This window comes from Erinaceus europaeus, chromosome 13, assembly GCF_950295315.1.
Source record: "Erinaceus europaeus chromosome 13, mEriEur2.1, whole genome shotgun sequence".
Lineage (NCBI taxonomy): Eukaryota > Metazoa > Chordata > Mammalia > Eulipotyphla > Erinaceidae > Erinaceus > Erinaceus europaeus.
In genome coordinates, this window is record NC_080174.1 from 98,490,711 (window position 1) to 98,510,698 (window position 19,988).

The following is a 19,988-nucleotide window of genomic DNA, read 5'->3' on the forward strand; positions in this document are numbered from 1 at the left end:
CGGAAAAAAGTTCTTCCAATATTTTCCTCTAAGTATCTGATAGTTTCTGGTCTAACATCCAAGTCCTTGATCCACTTGGAATTTACTTTTGTATTTGGTGAAATACAGTGATTCAGTTTCATTCTTCTGCATGTTTCAACCCATTGTTTCCAACACCATTTGTTGAAGAGACTCTGCTTTCCCCATGTAATAGTCTGGGCCCCTTTGTCAAAGATTAGATGTCCATACGTGTGGGGCCTCATTTCTGGGCTCTCAATTCTATTCCACTGGTCAGTGTGTCTGTTCATGTTCCAGTACCAAGCAGTTTTGATGACAATGGCCCTATAATATAGTTTGAGATCTGGCAGTGTGATGCCTCCGGTTCTGTTCTTTTTTCTCAAGATTGTTTTGGCAATTCTAGGTCTTTTCTGGTTCCAGATAAACATTTGTAGCATTTGTTCTATTCTCCTAAAAAAGGTGCTTGGGATCTTGATGGGGATAGCATTAAATTTGTAGATGGCTCTGGGTAATATATTCATTTTGATTATGTTAATTCTTCCAACCCATGAACATGGAATATCTTTCCACTTCTTTGTGTCTTTTTCAATTTCTTTGAGTAGTGACTCATAATTTTCAGTACACAAGTCTTTCACTTCTTTGGTTAGGTTTATTCCTAGATATTTTATTGTTTTTGTTGCTATAGAAAAAGGAACTGATTTCTGGATTTCAATTTCTTCTAACTTAGTGTTTGCATAGAGGAATGCCACTGACTTTTGAATGTTAATTTTATAGCCTGACACATTACTGTATTGCCTGATGATTTCCAAAAGCTTCTTGCTGGATTCCTTAGGTTTTTTCCATGTATACTATCATGTTATCTGCAAATAAGGAGAGTTTGACTTCTTCTCTTCCAATCTGTATGCCTTTAATTCCTTGCTCCTGCCTGATTGCTATGGCAAGAACTTCCAACACTATGTTGAATAGTAATGGTGATAGTGGGCAGCCCTGTCTAGTACCTGATCTGAGTGGAAATGCTTCCAGTTTTTCACCATTGAGTATGATGTTGGCTGTAGGTTTGCTATATATAGACTCCACTATCTTCAGGAATTTTCCATCTATTCCTATTTTTTGTAGTGTTTTGATCATAAAGGGATGTTGTATTTTGTCAAAGGCTTTCTCTGCATCTATTGATATGACCATGTGGTTTTTGGTCTTGCTTTTGTTGATGTGGTGGATCACATTGATTGATTTATGTATATTAAACCAACCTTGCATACCTGGGATAAACCCCACTTGGTCATGATGAACAATTTTTTTGATATACTGCTGTATCCGGTTGGCTAGAATTTTGTTCAATATTTTCGCATCTATGTTCATCAGAGATATTGGTCTGTAGTTTTCTTTTTTGGTTGTGTCCCTGTCTGCTTTTGGTATCAGGGTGATGTTGGCTTCATAGAAGCTGGCAGGGAGTATTCCAGTGTCTTCAATCTTCTGGAAGACTTTTAAAAGTAGAGGTATTAGTTCTTCTTTGAAAGTTTTGTAGAATTCATTTGTAAAACCATCTGGTCCAGGACTTATTTTTGGGAAGATTTTTGATAACTGTTTCAATTTCATTAGCTGTGATGGGCCTGTTCATGTTATCCACTTCCTCTTTACTTAGTTTTGGAAGTTGGTAGGTATCTAGGAAATCATTCATTTCTTCCAGGTTCTCTAGCTTGGTGGCATATAGTTGTTCATAGAAGCCTCGCATGATATGTTGAATTTCTGCAGTGTCTGTTGTGATTTCTCCTCTTTCATTTACTATCCGATTTATTTGGGTCTTCTCCCTTTTTTGTTTTGTGAGTCTGGCTAAAGGTTTGTCGATTTTGTTTACTCTTTCGAAGAACCAACGTTTACTTTCATTGATCTTTTGTATGGTTTTCCTATTCTCAATGTTATTTATTTCTGCCCTAACTTTAGTAATTTCTGTCCTTCTGGTTGCTTTAGGATTCCTTTGTTGTTCTTCTTCTAGGTCTTTAAGATGTGCAATCAGGCTGTTTATTTGTGCCTTTTCTTGTTTCCTAATGTGTGCTTGTATAGCTATGAACTTCCCTCTTAGGACTGCTTTAGCTGTGTCCCAAATATTTTGATAGCTTGTGTCTTCATTTTCATTGAACTCTCGAAACATTTTGATTTCTTCCTTGATTTCCTCTTTGACCCAGAAGTTGTTAAGAAGTGTACTGTTGAGCTTCCACATTTTGGCACTGTTACTAATCTTTTGTTGATTGTTAAGTGTTAGTTTAATTCCACTATGGTCTGAGACGATGCTTGGGATGCTTTCAGTGCTCTTGAATAGGCTGATGCTGTCTTTGTGGCCTAACATATGGTCTATCCTTGAGAATGATCCATGTGGATTTGAGTAAAATGTGTATTCCAGTTTCTTGGGATGAATGACTCTGAAAATATCCAATAGTTCTAGTTTATCTATCTCTTCATTTAGCTCCCTTATGTCTTTACTGATTTTCTTCCTGGATGATCTGTCAAGTTGAGATAGTGGGGTGTTGAAGTCCCCTACTATGATTGTGTTACTGTTAATATATTGCTGTAGCTCTTTCAGTAGAAGTTTGATGTATTTAGATGGCTTCTCATTGGGTGCATAGATATTAATAATTGTTAAGTCCTCTTGATTGACTGATCCTCTGAGCATTAAGTAGTGTCCATTCCTATCTTTTTTAATCTTATCTATTTTAAAGTCTATCATGTCAGATATGAGAATAGCTGTTCCTGCCCTTTTTTGTGGGCCATTGGCTTGAATGATAGTTTTCCATCCTTTCACTTTAAGTCTGTGTTTGTCTTGTTGAGTTAGGTGGGTTTCCTGTAGACAGCATATTGTTGGGTTGTGTTTTCTGATCCATCTTCCTACTCTGTGTCTTTTAATAGGTGAATTCAGGCCATTGACATTTATTGATATCAAAGATTGAAGATATTTTAACGCCATTCTTGTAGAGTTTTAGAGTGTTTTGATATATATCCTATTTGTGGTGGTCTGGTTGTTTATAGGAGACCTTTCAGAACTTCTTTCAGGGCAGGCTTGGTGATGGTTGCTTCCTTCAACAGTTGCTTGTCTGAGAAGGTTTTGATGCTTCCATCTAGTCTGAATGACAATCTAGCAGGATATAGTATTCTTGGCTGAAAGCCTTTCTCATTGAGCACTCGATAGATATCTTGCCATTCTCTTCTGGCCTGTAGTGTTTGTATGGAGAAGTCTGCTGCTAATCTTATGGGTTTTCCTTTGTAGGTGACTCTTTGTTTTTCTCTTGCAGCCTTGAGGATCCTTTCTTTATCCTTATTCCTTTCCAATCTAAGTATGACATGTCTTGGTGTCTTTAGGTCTGGGTTAATTCTGTTTGGGACCCTCTGGGCTTCTTGAATCTTTATGTCTTTGGTGTTGTCGAGACTAGAGACATTTTCAGCTATTATGGCCTGGGGAACGCTTTCTTCCTCCCCTTCTCTTTCTTCCTCTGGTAAGCCAATAATGCGTATATTGTTTCTTTTGAAGTCATCCCATAGGACTCTGTTGTTGTTTTCAGCATCTCTTAATCTCTTTTTGAGATCTCTTACTTCTTTTTTAGTTGTCTCTAATTCATCCTCAATCTTGCTAATTCTGTCTTCAGCCTCATTGATTCTATTCTCTCTGCCCTCTACTGCTTTCTGGAGTTCATCTATTTTGTTGCCCTGCTCTGATACTGTTTTAGCTTGTTCAGCTAGTTGCTTTCTTCGCTCAGCGATTTCAGCTTTCAGCTCTCTAATAACCATGAGATAATTAGAATTTTCTTCCATATTCTCATTTGTTGTTCCTGCATTTCTGATTACAATTTTTTCAAATTCTTTACTCACTCCTGTTATTATTTCCTTAGCTAATGTTTGGATGTTGAACTCGTTGTTTTGTGCTTCACCCTCTGGAGGACTTTTAGCTGGACTCTTTTCCTGGTTCTAGTCTCCAATATTTTTTCTTGTTGTTTTAACCATTTTATATAAGTTAACAGTTTTTTCAATCCCTGAGTTGGAGTTCAGTGGTGTAAAAGCCTTTTTTTTTTTCCTGTAGGCTATGGGAGCCTGAGGGCTTTTAAACTATCAATAGGCTTCTTGGCTTAATCACTGACTCCAGACCAAGAGATAAAGCAGGGTGTGGCAGAGATAATCCAGTGGTTATGCAAAGAGACTTTCACAGCCCCTCAGCTATGCCACTGAGGTATAGGTCTTCTCCTGAGTTTCCCGGTTAGATCTCTGTACCCTTGTGTCCCTCCCTGTTGCTGCTCCAGATTCTGAGGGTAGTAGCAATGGAGACTCAGAGTTGCACTTGGTGAGTCTCTGGGGAGTCCTTTCCTCCCTTCAGCTGTCCCCTTGTTGGTGGAGCAGACTGGAGGTGGTGTCTCCACTGACAAACTGTCGAACTGTTAGCAGTCACTTAATCTCTCCTTAGGCCCCTCTCTCCTCTCTGTCAGCAGCCACGCGTGTTTGTACTCACGGGTGATTTACTGGGTTTCTGTGGTCATTCTAGTCCTGTCTTGTTTCGGTCCGGGTGGTCTCCTTTGGTATTCCTAGTTGATCCGGGAGAGGAGAGGAGAGGAGAGAAAGCGATCTGCTGCTCGTAGCTCCGCCTCCCGCAGGGACCAGGACTGGTATTTTTAACAAGAAATAAAAACAAGAGAAAAAGAGTCTGTCTCCGACTTCTAGCTCTAGCTATCAGTGTTTGCCGTCAAGTTATACAGGAATTAAGTAAGGCCCGTGTTGTATTGAAAACACAGACTGGTAAATGGGACACAATCACCTGTTGAGAGTCTGCCCTGCACACGGAATGCCACAGATCAATACGGAGTGGACAGTTTTCTTAAGAAGTCCTTCTGAGTCAACTAGCAAAATGAGAATAAATAAATAAATAAATAAATAAATAAACAAATAAATAAGGCAGACTGACTCCAACCTCATGCCACACACACACAAATCTTCAGTCCAGGAGATTTAATTAAACTCTCTGTGGGAAAGAGAAAATTATCAAGCTTCCAGGAGATGCCATAGACCAGTTTCTCTCTCATCAGAGCACTGCTTAGCGCTGGGTTATGGGAGTGTGGGGGAGTGAGACCGGGACCTTCTGTTGTTAATATTTCGGAAGGCTCTTGCCAGGTGGGTCTAGCTTCATGGGCGGGTAACAGAGACGCGGAGACAACGGCTGGGCAGGGAAGCTGTATTTCTTTATTCAGGAACAACTATTCATAAACTAAGACAAACTAATCACCAAACAGAACTCTGCTGTCTCTTTGCGGCGGCACAAGCACTCTCTCTCTTACTCTGGAATTCAGGAACTCAGGAACCCTCCAACTCTGGCACTCTGAAACTCTTCCACTGTGGAACTCTCTCTTACTCTGTAACTCTGAAACTCTAACTCCGGAACTCAGGAACTCTCGGACTCAGGAACCCTCTCTCGGGGTTCCTTGGGGCGGGGCCAAGCAGGCCCGCGAAATTAACAGGACTGATGCAATTCTCTTGGCGGGGAAGAACTACCCAATGTAAAGCATACAACAACCTTCGGTGCCTCGGACGCGAAAGCCTTTTTGCGTAGCCATGGTGCTATCTCCCCAGTCCAGAAGAGTATCCTTTTCATCTGGGAATGAGCAAAAATCCTGAACAAAAAGAAGACCTTAACAAGTGCTTTAAAGGTGCTTTTTCCTGTTCATTAGAATCTACAGTGGAGCTGATGAGAAGGCACCGTGAATGTGCGCCTCTGCGGCTCCTGTACCGAGAGCATGTGCAGACCTTTTAGCAAACAGCTTCTTTAAAAAATATATATTTATTCCCTTTCTGTTGCCCTTGTTTCACTGTAGTTATTACTGTTGTTACTGATGTCATTGTTGGATAGGACAGAGAGAAGTGGAGAGAGGAGGGGAAGAAAGAGAGGGGGAGAGAAAGACAGACACCTGCAGACCTGCTTCACCGCCTGTGAAGCGACTCCCCTGCAGGTGGGGAGCCAGGGGCTCGAACCGGGATCCTTAGGCCCGTCCTTGCGCTTTGCGCCACCTGCGTTTAACCCGCTGTGCCACCACACCTAACTCCCAGCAAATAGCTTTAACAGACGGCCCCATTACAAGATGGGGAAGCGATGTTAACAGGCTTTACTTCACCAGAGAGGCCACCCAAAGCCAGTAAAGACAGAGCTGCCCAAGCTCACTAGTCTTCAGAATTCACATTAAAACCGTAACTCAGGAGTCAGTGGTAGCACAGCGGGTTAATGCAAAGTGCAAGAACTGACATAAGGATCCCGGTTCGAGCCCCCGGCTCCCCACCTGCAGGGGAGTCGCTTCACAGGCGGTGAAGCAGGTCTGCAGGTGTCTGTTTTTCTTTCCCCCTCTCTGTCTTCCCCTCCTCTCTCCATTTCTCTCTGTCCTATCCAATAACTACAACAATAAAACAACAAGGGCAACAAAAGGGGAATAAATAATAAAAAAAATATATCTTTAAAACCGTAACCCATTGGTGGGGGAGATAGCATGACGGTTATGCAAAGAGACTTTCATGCCTGAGGCTTTGAAGTCCCAAGTTCAATCCCCACCACCATAAAAAAAAAATAAATAAATAAACTGGGGAGTCGGGCATAGCTCAGTGGATTGCATAAGGATCCTGGTTTGAGCCCCCGGCTCCCCACCTGCAGGGGTGTCGCTTCACAGGTGGTGAAGCAGGTCTGCAGGTGTCTGTCTTTTTCTCCCCCTCTCTGTCTCCCCCTCCTCTCTCCATGTCTCTGTCCTTTCCAACACGACAGCAATAACAACAACAACGATAAACAACAAGGGCAACAAAAGGGAAAATAAATAAATAAATTTTAAAAAATTAAAAAAAAGAAGAAAATAAATAAATAAATAAATAAACTGTAAGACACCATAATCACTGTAGTGGAAAGGCTACCACCACCAAGTCGTGACAGAGATGTGAGGAATGGGACACTTCTGTGGCTTTTGGCTCCTGGGGTCCCATGCCTGCATGACTGCCACTCCTGGTGGACTCGGTTTTTTTTTTCCTTTTCCCAGATGGAAGGTGAAAGAGAGGGAAGCAGAGGGAGGAGAGACGGCACAGCACTGCTTTCCCTCTGAAGCTTTTGCTTTGCGTGGTGCCCCCTTGTGCCGGCCGGGGCCTCAAACTTGAGGTTTTGTGCATGGCAAGATATGTTGGATGAGCCATCTCCTGGCCCCATCATTAGGACTCTCATCTCTGGGCGCGGGCGGTGGCGCACCCAGTGAAGTGCACATGGCACTGAGCGCAAGGACCCGGGCTCCAGTTCCCGCTCCCCATCTTCGGGGGTCACTTCACAAGCAGCGAAGCAGGTCTCCAGGTGTCTGTCTTTCTCCCTCTTTCTCCCCTCCTCTCTCGATTTCTCTCTGTCCTGTCCAATAAAAATGATAAATGGCCACCAGGAGCAGTGGATCCTTGGTGCCAGCACAGAGCCCCAGGGATAACCCGGGGGGGGGGGGATTTTTGTACTCTTCTGATGAAGGTAGTAGAAAGAAGGAAAACAAAACCATTTGGGCAAGTCCGTATGGACTTTGGTTTTGCTTTGCCCTGTGTACCAGAGCCCTGCGCAGCTCTGGCTTGTGGGAGTGCCTGGGGCTGAACTGGGACTTTGGAACCTCAGGCATGGAAGCCTCTCTACATCCCTGTGATGGTGTCTCCTCCATCCAAAAGCCGGTGTCGTTCAAAGCCGAGCACATCCCGTAACCCAGCAGCTCTATTTCTAGGTCTGTTCTCAAGAGAAATGTGAGAGCACGCGCACACGCGCGCACACACACACATACACACACCCCAAAAGCAGATGCGGGAATGTTATAGCAACACGTGTTGTTATAGCAACACTTGGTCAGAAACTGAAAACAAGCTGAATGCCCCTCCCCAGCAAAAAGAGCCTTCCTGCAGTGAAGTGCGACCTCTTGTCACTCGGAGGGAAACCTCTGCGGCTTGGCTGGCCTGGCCTTGTGGCGGCATGGTGACTAGAGCTCACAGGTACCGGTGTCGAGCATCGATGTGACATTCAAAACCTGGCAGACGTAGTCAGTTGTGTCAGAGGTCAGCTAGTTGCTACTCCAGGGGCTGAAGAGGGCCTAGTGGTTGGAGGCCTTCCGGAACGCTGGTGGTGTGCGGTGCTGGTTCTTGGCCAGGTGCTGGTCGCAAGGGCATCTCCCCGAGTGAGCACATGTCAAGCTGCCCACGTGTACTTTGGCACGTGCACGTCACGCTGCAGCTAGGCAGTTTGTCTGCCGGTCTGCACAGCCATCTAGAACGTGACCGGCAAGTCGTTAGTGTGCAGAGACATTCAGCAGTTTATTTAGGCAGCGGCTAAAGTTTCATGAGACAGACCTTCCCCACCTGCCCAAGCCCAAAAAGAAGCACCACCCCCACCCCCAGTTAAAACAAGTCTGTGTGGTTCTCTGAGTGCCCTGTCTTTGCTGTGGAGTTTACCTTCTATTCCGGTCGGGGCATCGCGTCTTGACTTCACTCGCCTGCAGAGACCTTGTCTTCCTCACCGGCCACAGCAGCTCTAGCACGGAGCACATGGTGCCAGGCCCGAGGCAGAAGAGACACTTGATGGGGGCTTGTGAGAGGAAAGAATGTATTCTCAGTGGAAGGTCCCTGTTTCCCAGGTGAAGGCGTTCTGAAGATGTGTCTCCCCATAATCGCTGCCGGCCCCTTGTCCTGCTAAGTTCTTCACTGGAGAGCATTGCATTCTCCCCTGCTTCATGTCCACTTTTCTTCATGAATCGAAGAAAGTGAGCTCGAGAAGCTTTTGGGAATTGGATACAAGCCCCGTTGCAGACGCTAAGACCTCACACACGCAGGCTCAGTGCTCCCTGAGACACCGAGGGGAGGAGGGAGAACACAGTGCTGGAACTTCCTCCATTGCTGTGGCATCTCCTGTGTGGTGCCAGGCTTCAGGCACAAGCTCACACGGCTGTGCATGTGCCCCGCACGCGCCCCGTGGCCTAGCTCTCCGGCCCATAGTCTTTGTTTTAGCCATTAGCTCGAAGTGGTTTTATGGTGTAATCATTCAGTGTCCCTAGGAACCATCAAGTTTTGACTCACAAAACTGGTAAGGGCCGCTGGAGCTGCTGGGGTAGGGCTTCGCCCCACGCCTGTGCACTTCAGAAGACCGGGTAGATGTCTGTCTGGCTCCACCAGCTGGTGCCCGTCTGTCAGTTACCCCTCCCCACCACCAAGGGTGCCACATGCGGCAGTTAACGCTGAAGACGAGCCGTCTCTCTGAGCAGCTGTATTCCTAGACTCGACTCCAAAGGGGAGTCCCGTGCCTGTTATGTGACAGCTATAGAAAATCCGCCTTGACCAGAGATTAGACCTCGTCAAGCCCGTGCCCACCTGCTCGAGGCCCACAGCTGTCTTCTGGCTGAACCTCCACGGCCCTTGGGCAACACAAGCAGGAAACCAGTCTTGTAATTCTTGAAGAATGTCAGTGGTCAGAACCTCTGTGCCTGAGCAGAATTAATGGCAAGAGGAGCTGGGCCTTACTGTCTACAGGCGAGGTTTCTGGACAGACAGGGCCCACACTGTGTCCTAATTCTAAACACATGCTCCTGAGGTGCTGCTATCATGTTGTTTGGAAGGATGACTCCTGCTTTTTCATTTGTTTCCAGACTTTCAGAAAAGATACACAGTCCTGGCATTTTTCTCAACCCTCTGCTGAAAGGAAAAGTCTTCTGTCTAGAGGGGTGAGGATTTGCTCAGAACTCCTTCATTCTTGGCAAAAACAGTCCGAACCCCTGGGCTCATGCTGACTTCAAAGACACCAGTGGGCCTCTAGGAATCTGTCCCCCCTCATGAACAAGTTTCACACGGGGCCAGGCAGTGGTGCACATAAAATGAAGAGCAAGGACCCCATCTTTCTTTTCTTTTTTCTTTTTGCAGTTTTATTGTTGTAGTTATTGTTGTCGTCGATGTTGGATAGGACAGAGAGAAATGGAGAGAGGAAGGGAGTCAGAGGGGTAGAGAAAGACAGACACCTGCAGACCTGCTTCACCGCCTGTGAAGTGACTTCCCTGCAGATGGGGAGCCGGGGATTTTTTGTTAATTAATTAATTAATTTTCCCTTTTGTTGCCCTTGTTTTTCATTATTGTTGTAGTTGTTGTTGTTGGGTAGGACAGAGAGAGAGAAATGGAGAGAGGAGGGGAAGACAGAGAGGGGGAGAGACAGACAGGCACCTGCAACCCTAACCCTGTTTCACTGCTTGTGAAGTGACCCCCCTGCAGGTGGGGAGCAGGGGGGCTCGAACCGGGACCCTTACGACGCAGGTCCTTGTGCTTCGTGCCACCTGTACTTAACCCACTGTGCCACCGCCCAACTCCCAGGACCCCATCTTTCCTTTTCTTTTTTATTTTATTTTATTTATTTATTCCCTTTTGTTGCCCTTGTTGTTTTATTGTTGTAGTTATTGCTGTTATTGATGTCGTTGTTGTTGGATAGGACAGAGAGAAATGGAGAGAGGAGGGGAAGACAGAGAGGGGGAGAGAAAGACAGACACCTACAGACCTGCTTCACCACCTGTGAAGCGACTCCCCTGCAGGTGGGGAACTGGGGGCTCGAACCGGCATCTTTAAGCCGGTCCTTGCACTTCGTGCCACGTGCGCTTAACCTGCTGCGCTACCGCCAGACTCCTGACCCCATCTTTCCTACCCTATCATTTTCCTTTTCATTTCTCCTTTTCCTTTTTTTTTTTTGGAGGGCCAACTGTTCACAGCACAGTTGTCTACACATGGGCACAATTCCCAGCTGCACATGACTAGTGTCTACAAACTACGCCCCTCCCACCTGTGACTCCAGCCTCCCCCTCTGAAGCTTCCCTGCTTTGCTGCAGGACACCAGCCCAGCCCAGGACTCACCCTGAGCCCTCCTTTCTCACCCTGTCTCCCAAGTTTCACCTCCACGTGAGGCTGTCGGTATTTGCCCCTCTTCCAGACTCAGCTCACCTGACACTTCTTCAGATTCCGTCCAAGGTGATGTAGAGGCTGGGATTTCTGAGTTTCAGGTCTGATATCTAGGTCTTTGGTAGTTATCTTGGATTCACCAGCACTGGTCACGTCACCCTGCCTGATTTGCCCTCCCTTTTCCTGTGTGTCTGCTTTCTTCTTATACTGTTGTTTGAGTTACTGGTTCTAGTCTGTAATACCTCCTTTGAAGTTGGATTTCCTTTGCTTCTTTTCATGTAGGAGTCTTTTCAGCAGTTCTTGCAAGGCAGGATTGTTGGTAGTGAACTCCTTCGCTCTCTGAAAGTTTAGGAAGATTTTAGTTTGTCCTTCATACTAGAAGGATAAGTTAGCAGGATAGAGTCTTTGTGGCTACCAGTTTTATCGTGATACTGTGAATATGCCATCCCGCTCTCTTCCTGCCTCTAGGGTTTGTGATAAGAAATCTAGTGAAAACCTGATGGTTCTACCTTTCTCTCTCTCTCTCTCTCTCTCTCTCTCTCTGTCAGATTCTTCCTTTCCCTGGCAGTCTGCAGTATTTCTCTTGGTCTTTGCTTTTGATAGTTTTAATTACTGTGTTGTGTTGTGGAGTGGGCCATTTTAGACCCAGGAACTTGGCTGTTGGCTCAGCTTCCTGAATGTTATTTTTTTCCCTTTCTTTCTTTCTTTCTTTCTTTCTTTCTTTCTTTCTTTCTTCCTTTATTGGGGGATTAATGGTTTACAGTTGCTGGGCTCGCGCCACTGGAGAGAGAGACTCTGGAACACGTGGCTGAGCAGGAACTCAATGCCATTTCTTTTATTGATCAGATACAATGCCTTTTATATATCTCTAACCGGAAGCGGCAAGTAGGAAAAGGAAATGGCTAGGAGAGGGGGTGGGGCAAACGCTAGAAGAAGAAGAAGAAGAGGGGGTGGAGTAAAATAGAGCACAAACATAGAAAGCTTCCACAGCAGCTGTTGCAAAGGTTCTAACCAGTGGGATTAAACCAGCACCCTGCAGGGCGGGTCTCAGGCAAAACAATGATGATGTAAACAGACCACAGCATCAAGCAATGCAGGGGACCTGGCGTAATGACCGGCATACAGTCAACAGTAAAATACAATCATTTGTACACGCATAACATTTCCCAGTTTTAGACATGACCATTCACCCCCTCTAGGTCCTCCTCCGCTATCCTGTTGCAGGACCTGAGCCCCTCCCCCCACCCACCCCAGAGCCTTTACTTTGGTGCAAGACCCCAACTCCAGCCCAGGTTCTGCTTGCTGTTCCCCCTTCCGATCTTGTTTCCAGCTTCTGTCTGTGAGTGAGCTCACCCCATCTCTGGGTATGAACGTTTTGCTGCTGTGGCTTCTTTGAGTCTGTTCCCCCTCCTTTCCCCCTCAACAGCTCTGCACACACACTGGTAGTTTTCTGTTCCTAGCACTCTCTCTTCAAGCTGATTTACTCTACCTACTAGGCCTTTTTTTTTTTTTTTTTTTGCCTCCAGGGTTATTGCTGGGGCTCAGTGCCCGCACCATGAATCCACTGCTCCTGGAGGCCACTTTTTTTTTTCCCCTTTGTTGCCCTTGCTCTTGTAGCCTTGCTGTGGTTATTATTGTTGTTGTTGATGTCGTTTGTTGTTGGACAGGACAGAAAGAAATCGAGAGAGGAAGGAAAGACACCTGCAGACCTGCCTCACCACCTATGAAGCGACCCCCCTGCAGGTGGGGAGCCGGGGGCTTGAACTGGGATCCCTACGCCGGTCCTTGTGCTTTGCGCCACGTGCGCTCAACCCGCTGCGCTACCGCCCGACTCCCCCTTACTAGGCCTCTTACGTGAGGCTCAGTCCACCCAAAGTGTCCCCCCCCCCCCCCCCCCCCCCCGTGCACTGTGTTCTGCTTGGAGTTATCTTGTAGCTTTTTGGTGATGTGATCTCTGAGATCCTGATTTTGTGTCTACATGTTGTGGACAGAGTATTGAGTTGCCTTCATAATGAGCTTTCTGAATTCAAACTCAGACACTTTTTACAAATCTTTGAGTCTGAACAGTTGAGTTTTCCCCATGCTTTGGCGAAGCCTTGTTTCTGCTGTCCAGCCAGCAGGTGGCAATGTTCCGTATTGTTTACATGTCATGGGGGGGGGAGAGTTCCATATAACTGGGCGTGGGTTGGGGAGATGGGTCCTGGCTGCCTTATTTCAGACCGCACTCCAGCCTTGCAGTCCTCTGCCACCGCCAGGGCAAGTCGCAGTTTCCCCACCTGCTGGGCTCCACCCCGTGTTCGGCTCTGTGTTTGCACCAAAATGGCCTCAGCTGCCCACTGCCAGCTACTGGTGGCCAGGACAAGCTGGTTTTGTCTTCAAAGTTTGCCCGCACCCCTTACCGCCTGCGCCTGCACCCACCTGTGGCTCAGTGAATCCCATCAGACACTGTGGGATTCCAGGTGTGTTTTGTTTCATTTTGTTTCCTTTTTTTATTGGGGGGATTAATGGGTTACAGCAAGTACAGTCCAAGTTCTACTCTGTGTTTCTCAACTTCTGTCTGTGAGTGGGATCATCCATCTGCATCCTTCTCTTTCTGGTTGATCTAACTTCACATGACTCCTTCCAGCTCCATCCTAGGATGAGGTGAAGAAGGTGAATGCATCGTTTTTAATAGCTGAGTAGTGCTCCATTGTGTGTATAGACTGCAACTACCTTTTAACATTTTCTAATCATCTTTCTTTCTCTCTTTCTTTCTTTCTTTCTTTCTTTCTTTCTTTCTTTCTTTCTTTCTTTATTGGATAGAGGCAGCCAGAAGTCAAGAGAGAGGGGGAGACAGAGGAAGAGAGACAGAGACCTACAGGCCTGCTTCACCACCTGCAAAGCTTTCCCCCTGCAGCTGGGGACCGGTCCTTGTGCCCTGTAGTGTGTGTCACCGCCGGACCCCATATCACAACTTTCTCAGCCACTCATCTGTTGTTGGATACGTGCATTACTTCTTAAAAGACTGTTCAGTGGTCTGGGAGGTGGCGCAGTGGTAAAGCTTTGGACTCTCAAGCATGAGGTGACGAGTTCGATCCCCGGCAGCACATGTGCCAGAGTGATGTCTGGTTCTCTCTCTCTCTCCCTCCTCCTATCTTCCTCATAAATAAATAAAATCTAAAAAAAAAAAATTGTTCAGAGAACATTTTCCGAATTCTAGGAGAAGATGGCATTACTGCTCCCAGTAACACAGCCATTGGTCTGCTTTTTGGTGCTGGGGTGTGCTTACAGTATCTGGTCTTAGTCCGTTGAGTGTACCTCCTACTTTTAAATAGTGCCATTTATAATGCTCAAGATAAAGCAAAACAGCACTTCCCCGTAGGGAAGACAGAGAGCGGGGGCTTGGGCTTCCCCTAAAGCTGACAGTGAAGGAGGCTCTTGACACAGCTCAAGACTCCTGAGGGGAGCAGCCGAGCTCCTGTAGTAATCCCTCCCTTCTCTGCGTCGAGCTCGTCCGCAGGCCAGTCCTGAGAGTAAGGATGGCGCTGCTCACGGTGAACTGGAGAAGCTGTCCCCAGTTCTCTCTCTCATCACTGGGGAAGGGTCTCCAAATTGCCGGCCATCAAACCACGTCCCAGTACCCTGAAACCTTGACTGTGCGAGCCAATCACGACTCCAGAAATGGCGCGCTGAGCAGAGTGACAACTAATGAAGTCCCGGGGTGCTGCTCTGCCCTACGGCCACCCCCACAGACAGACAGACAGACAGACAGACAGACAGACAGCCTGCAACAGCCACACACGCATCGGCAGTGGCTGGCTTTAGACCTCATAGCTAAGACTCTTGGCGTCCAAGAATAGCATCGCAGTCGGCTCTTCCTTACCGGGAGGTGGGCATGCTTGTCACTCCCCTGGCTCCGCAGTGGCCATCGCGAGCCCTGCATTGAGGCCGCCCCGGTAGTGGAGCAGGACAGCTCACATCTGCTTCAACTGTTAAGTGTGTAGGGTCAGGAGCTGCCAGAACGCCAGTCGCCAACTCACTCAATTCGTGTTCCCCGACTTGCCCACGCCCAAAGTCCGAGAAATCTCGACTCCCCGCCACGCACCATCTCGAGCCAGCTGGGCAGCCCCACCCCGCCTTTGGCGCTTCTCGTCTGCTTTCTCCTGATTTCCTCTCTCAGAAGTCTTCACTTTAGTCTGGATGTGAGAAGGATGTAGAGGAGGAGGAGAGCCTGTGCTGGTTGTCACAGAGTACAGAGATAATGGCCATTACTCAACATGAAGCCCAAGCGGGAAGCGGTTAGCCAGCTGACACGCACGCGGTCCACCTGCCAGCAGCGCCCTCCCTCAGCCTGACAGCCGCGCGTCAGCTTTACACGGTGCATCTGACAGGCCCCCGGCTCAGGAACCGGGCCGGCACAAGCCGCACGCTTTGACCACTGGGCTGAGTCACCTCTCGGGGTCTTGGGTTGGGTTGCGTGAGGACCCCCAGGACTCTCACAGCGAAGCTGCCAGCAGGAGACGCCCCTTCACATCCGAGAGTTCACTTCTGACACTCCTGCTTCTGGACGCTCTTCTGATGGGGCAGAAAGATACTTGATGCGATCTGTTTGGTACAAAAGCACTGGGGAAATTATATCTTATTTATTTATTCATGAAGGAGATAGGCAGGGAGAGAGAAAGAACCAGACATCACTCTAGTACATGTGCTACCAGGGATTGAACTCAGGACCTTCATGCTTGAGAGTCCTGTGCCTTATCCATTGTGCTACCTCCTGGGCCACAATTTCATATTATTATTATTACTATTGGCTAGAGACAGAGAGGGGCTGGGTGGTGGCTCACCTGGTTGAGCACACGTTACAATGCACAAAAACCCAGGTTCGAGCCCCCCATCTCCACCTGCAGGGGGAAAGCTTCGAAAGTGGTGAGACAGTGCTGCAGGCGTCTGTCTCTCTGTCTCCTCCTACCCTCTTGATTTCTGTCTCTATCCAATAAATATAGTTAATAAAAATAATTTTAAAGATTAAAAGAGCAACAAAATGGGGAAAATAGCTTCCAGGAGCAGTGGATTCATAGTGCTGGCACCGAGCCCCAGCGATAACCCTGGAGACAAAAAAAAAAAGGATTAAAAGAGAGAGAGAGAGACAGAGAAATTGAGAGGGGGAGAGGGAGAGACACCTGCATCTCTGCTGCTTCACCACTTGTGAAGCTTCCCCCCTGCAGGTGGGGACTAGGGGTTTGAACTTGGGTCCTTACAGTGAGTCTATAATGTGAGCACTTAACCAGGTGTGCTAACACCTGGCCCCAAGGAAATTTTTTATCCTTGTTTGTTAATTTTACTGAACTGTGAAACACGCCTCCCGTAACTGCCACGAGTGTTTGCCAGTTTGACGTTCTTCATCTCAGTCTTATTTGGGTTGGGAATGAGTGGAAGTGACTATGTCTCTATGATCCTTCCCTCTCTTGAGATCCTTTTTCTGTTTCTAAGATTTATTTCTTTTTTAAATATTTATTTATTTATTCCCTTTTGTTGCCCTTGTTTTATTATTGTAGTTATTGTTATCGTCGTTGTTGGATAGGACAGAGAGAAATGGAGAGAGGAGGGGAAGACAGAAGGGGAGAGAAAGACAGACACCTGCAGACCTGCTTCACCGCCTGTGACGAGTGGTAAAGCAGGTCCACAGGTGTCTCTCTCTGTGTCTCTTTCCCTCTCAACCTCCCCCTCCCTTCTCCATTTCTCTGTCTCTGTCTAGTAAATAAATAAAATTTTATTTATAAAAAGGAAACACTGACAAAAACCATAGGATAAGAGGGGTACAACTCCACACAATTCCCACCACCAGAACTCCGTATCCCATCCCATCCCCTGACAGCTTTCCTATTCTTTATCCCTTTGGGAGTATGGACCCAGGGTCATTGTGGGGCGCAGAAGGTGGAAGGTCTGGTTTCTGTAATTGCTTCCCCACTGAACATGAGCGTTGACAGCTGGATCCATACTCCCAGCCTGCCTCTCTCTCTCTCTCTAATGGGGAAGGGCTCTGGGGAAGCGGAGCTCCAGGACACATTGGTGGGGTTGTCTGCCCAGGGAATTCTGGTCGGCATCATGCTAGCATCTGGTACATGGTGGCTGAAAAAAGAGTTAACATATGAAGCCAAACAAATTGTTTACTAATCATGAACCTAAAGGCTGGAATAGTTCAGATGAAGAGCTGGGGGTCTCCATTTTGTAATAGCTAGTAGGCATATTTTATATTCCGAAAGGCCCATGACTATACTAATGTTTTGTTTTGTTTTGTTTTGTTTTGTTTTGTTTTGTTTTCTGAGCCTGACATCTGATATGCAGGTAGATCCAAGTTATTGTCTGGGGAGATGATGTCATGGCTGGAAAAAGGACCAGAAAGCTGCATCAGGGAAGAGAGTAGCTCCCAAATATGGGAAAGATATATAAATATTGTTGACTGTAAACCCCATCGATTTGGTGTGATCTGGGGCTCATATTCAGCTTAGGAGCCTATGTCACCTCTGCATCCCTGTAGATCTGAGCTCACATTCTGTGGACATGAGTAGGAACGTTCCAAGCTGCCCCAATATCAGGACCCATCTTCCTCGGGTGGAAGATAGAATATGTTGTCCAGCCTCCCTTAGGAGAATGGAACATTCTCTACCGTTGTTGATCCATGTTGAGGGCAAGGTCTTATGGGGGCCCACAAAGGGTCTTTTGTGTTGTTCCAGATAGAGATGACTGGTAACAATGGAGCGAGAGGTTTTTTAAAGGTCTAGGCCCATCATATCTGTTTAGGAATCTCAGGACTCACCAGCTAGGGCCCCAGCTGATGGGGTGGCCTGATAGTGACTATAGAGTCATCCTAAAAGTATGCCAGTCTCTTGCCCTTATTCAGCTTTTGTCATCCTCAATTGATAAGGTTAGCTTGGGAGTGGCCTGGAGGAGTGTAATAGGAAGTAGGTGAGATGGGTATCTAGGTGTAAGTAGACACTATTTCATTAGGAACGTTATGGTGTCTTTTTAGGTCTTTCTGCTTGCTGCATATGCTGACTCACTGCAGACTATTGTGCACTTTCGCTTTCAGGTATATATTTTGCCCTAATTTATGGATATATGTGAACGTATGCTCTATCTCATGGGACCTGGTCTATATCTATATTTGGGAGTTTGTTATGAAGTGAACCACCCAAAATGGAATTAGAGAATCCGATGAAAGGCAAGGTCTCACCTGAGTAATGAGGCTGAAGGGTTGACATTCCACACCTGACATCTCTGGACAGAGTCTGAAGTGAAGCTTGCTGAGGTGGTACTCATTGTGTTGATTAGATTGGGATCAGCAGATGTGATATCGTTTGGTATGACTTGAGAGAAGCATGCCGGAAAGTGAGCCCCACCCCAGAGGTTCCAGGATTGGGGGAAATATAGGCTCTAAAGAGGGAGTGGGAAGTTCCTGCTGTCTCAGGGTTTAAGAAGGCAATAGATAGTTACTGCTGTAATCACATTATTTGGCAGTTGGGTTAACTTTGAAAATGCCTTTGTTAGGATTTGCTGTATCATACACGACATCACCATAATTTATGTCCTTTGTGTCTTATAGAGTAATGAATTGAATTGCTTTGAATTGCTTCTGTTCTCCTAAGCTTTTAGGAGAGTCAACATTTCAAAGACTCAGCCTGTGGTCTGTGCATTAAAAAGTTTGCAGTCCCCCCCCCACATATTAATTAATGATTTATATGACAACAAGTTAACAGGAGTGTACATAAACGCCATTCCCACCACTGAAAGACTGTGTCCCATCCCATCCCATCCCCCCAAGTGAAGCTGAACATCTACCCTCACCTTCAACTCAGAGATTTTTACTTTGGTGCCCTACTCCAAACCCAGTCAGAGCCTGCTTTGAGTTTCCCTTTCTGTTCTTCTTTCTCAACTTCTGTTTATGTGTGGGATCATCCCATACTCATCTTTGTCTTTCTGACTTAGCTCACTTAACATAATTCCTTCTAGCTCCTTTCAAGATGGATCAGAGAAGGTGGGTTCATTGTTGTTAATAGCTGCGTAGTATTCCATTGTGTATGTATACCACAGCTTTCTCAACCATTTTTTAAAAGTTTTTAATTAAAAAAAAAAGTGACGTGCTTCCCGTCACACAGCTTATAAGTAACAGAATCAGACCTCCAGAAATGTAACCCTCCAGTCTTCAGACTCCACACCCACGCCTGGACATAGCACACACAATACCTTTCCCTCCCACCCACCCACTTAGGAATGTGTGAGGCTGGAAAGATTATTTGAGTCGTGCTTTGTAAACAGAAGGCAAGTGATTATTACTTTCACACATGTTAACTTCTCTCCTTCATTGGATTTCTGGGAAGTTCCCTCTTAGTTTTTTCTTGGACAAAATGTGTTGGAATTTGAATTTTTTGAAATAATATTTATAATAGCACTCTTCTGTCATAATACCAACTTGGACCCAAGTCCTGGAATTTCCCAAAACCGCTTAGAAATTAATTCTGGTTGAGCAGACAGTTTGTACCACATGCATTTAACCAGCTGTGCTACCACCCGACTCCCGAGCAGACAGTTTGTACTCAGGGCAGCAAACTGGGCCGTCTCCCGCTCAGCGAGCCCAGACTCCCTCGTTGCTGCTTCCCGGTCTGCTCCCAGCCTGTGAGAGAACCCCTGACTCTCTCAGGCCGACTCCTCTGCTCTCTCCCTTCCGTGCCTCACACTCTGTTCAGCACTGGGCTGCTTTCTGTTGCCCCTCCTCCGTGAGTACCCTGCAGCCTCTGCGGCCTCTGCTCACCCAAACACCAGGCCGGCCCTTCAGTGTCGGTGCCTAGTCGAACCCCCCAGTACAGTGGCAGCCCTCTGTCCTAGCTGGCACGAGTGCCTCTGGATGTGAGCCCCTCCCAGCCTTCTGCAGAGGCCAGACTGTCCTTGAGGGAGTAAGGTGCCTTTCGCATCTGAAGAGGGTGGGCTTTGTGGGCAAAGTCAAGATGGCTGCACGGCCGCGGTCCTTGGCTTCTCTGCCACAGAAGAATGTGATATGATCTCGGTGCACTTGTGTG

General features: G+C 46.8%; 1 protein-coding gene across 2 annotated transcripts in view; it reads left to right on the plus strand.

Annotated features, from left to right (window-relative positions):
• MTOR (mechanistic target of rapamycin kinase) overlaps positions 1-19,988 on the plus strand; it is a 157,920-nt gene that overhangs the window by 74,788 nt on the left and 63,144 nt on the right. The gene's annotated exons all lie outside the window — the stretch shown is intronic.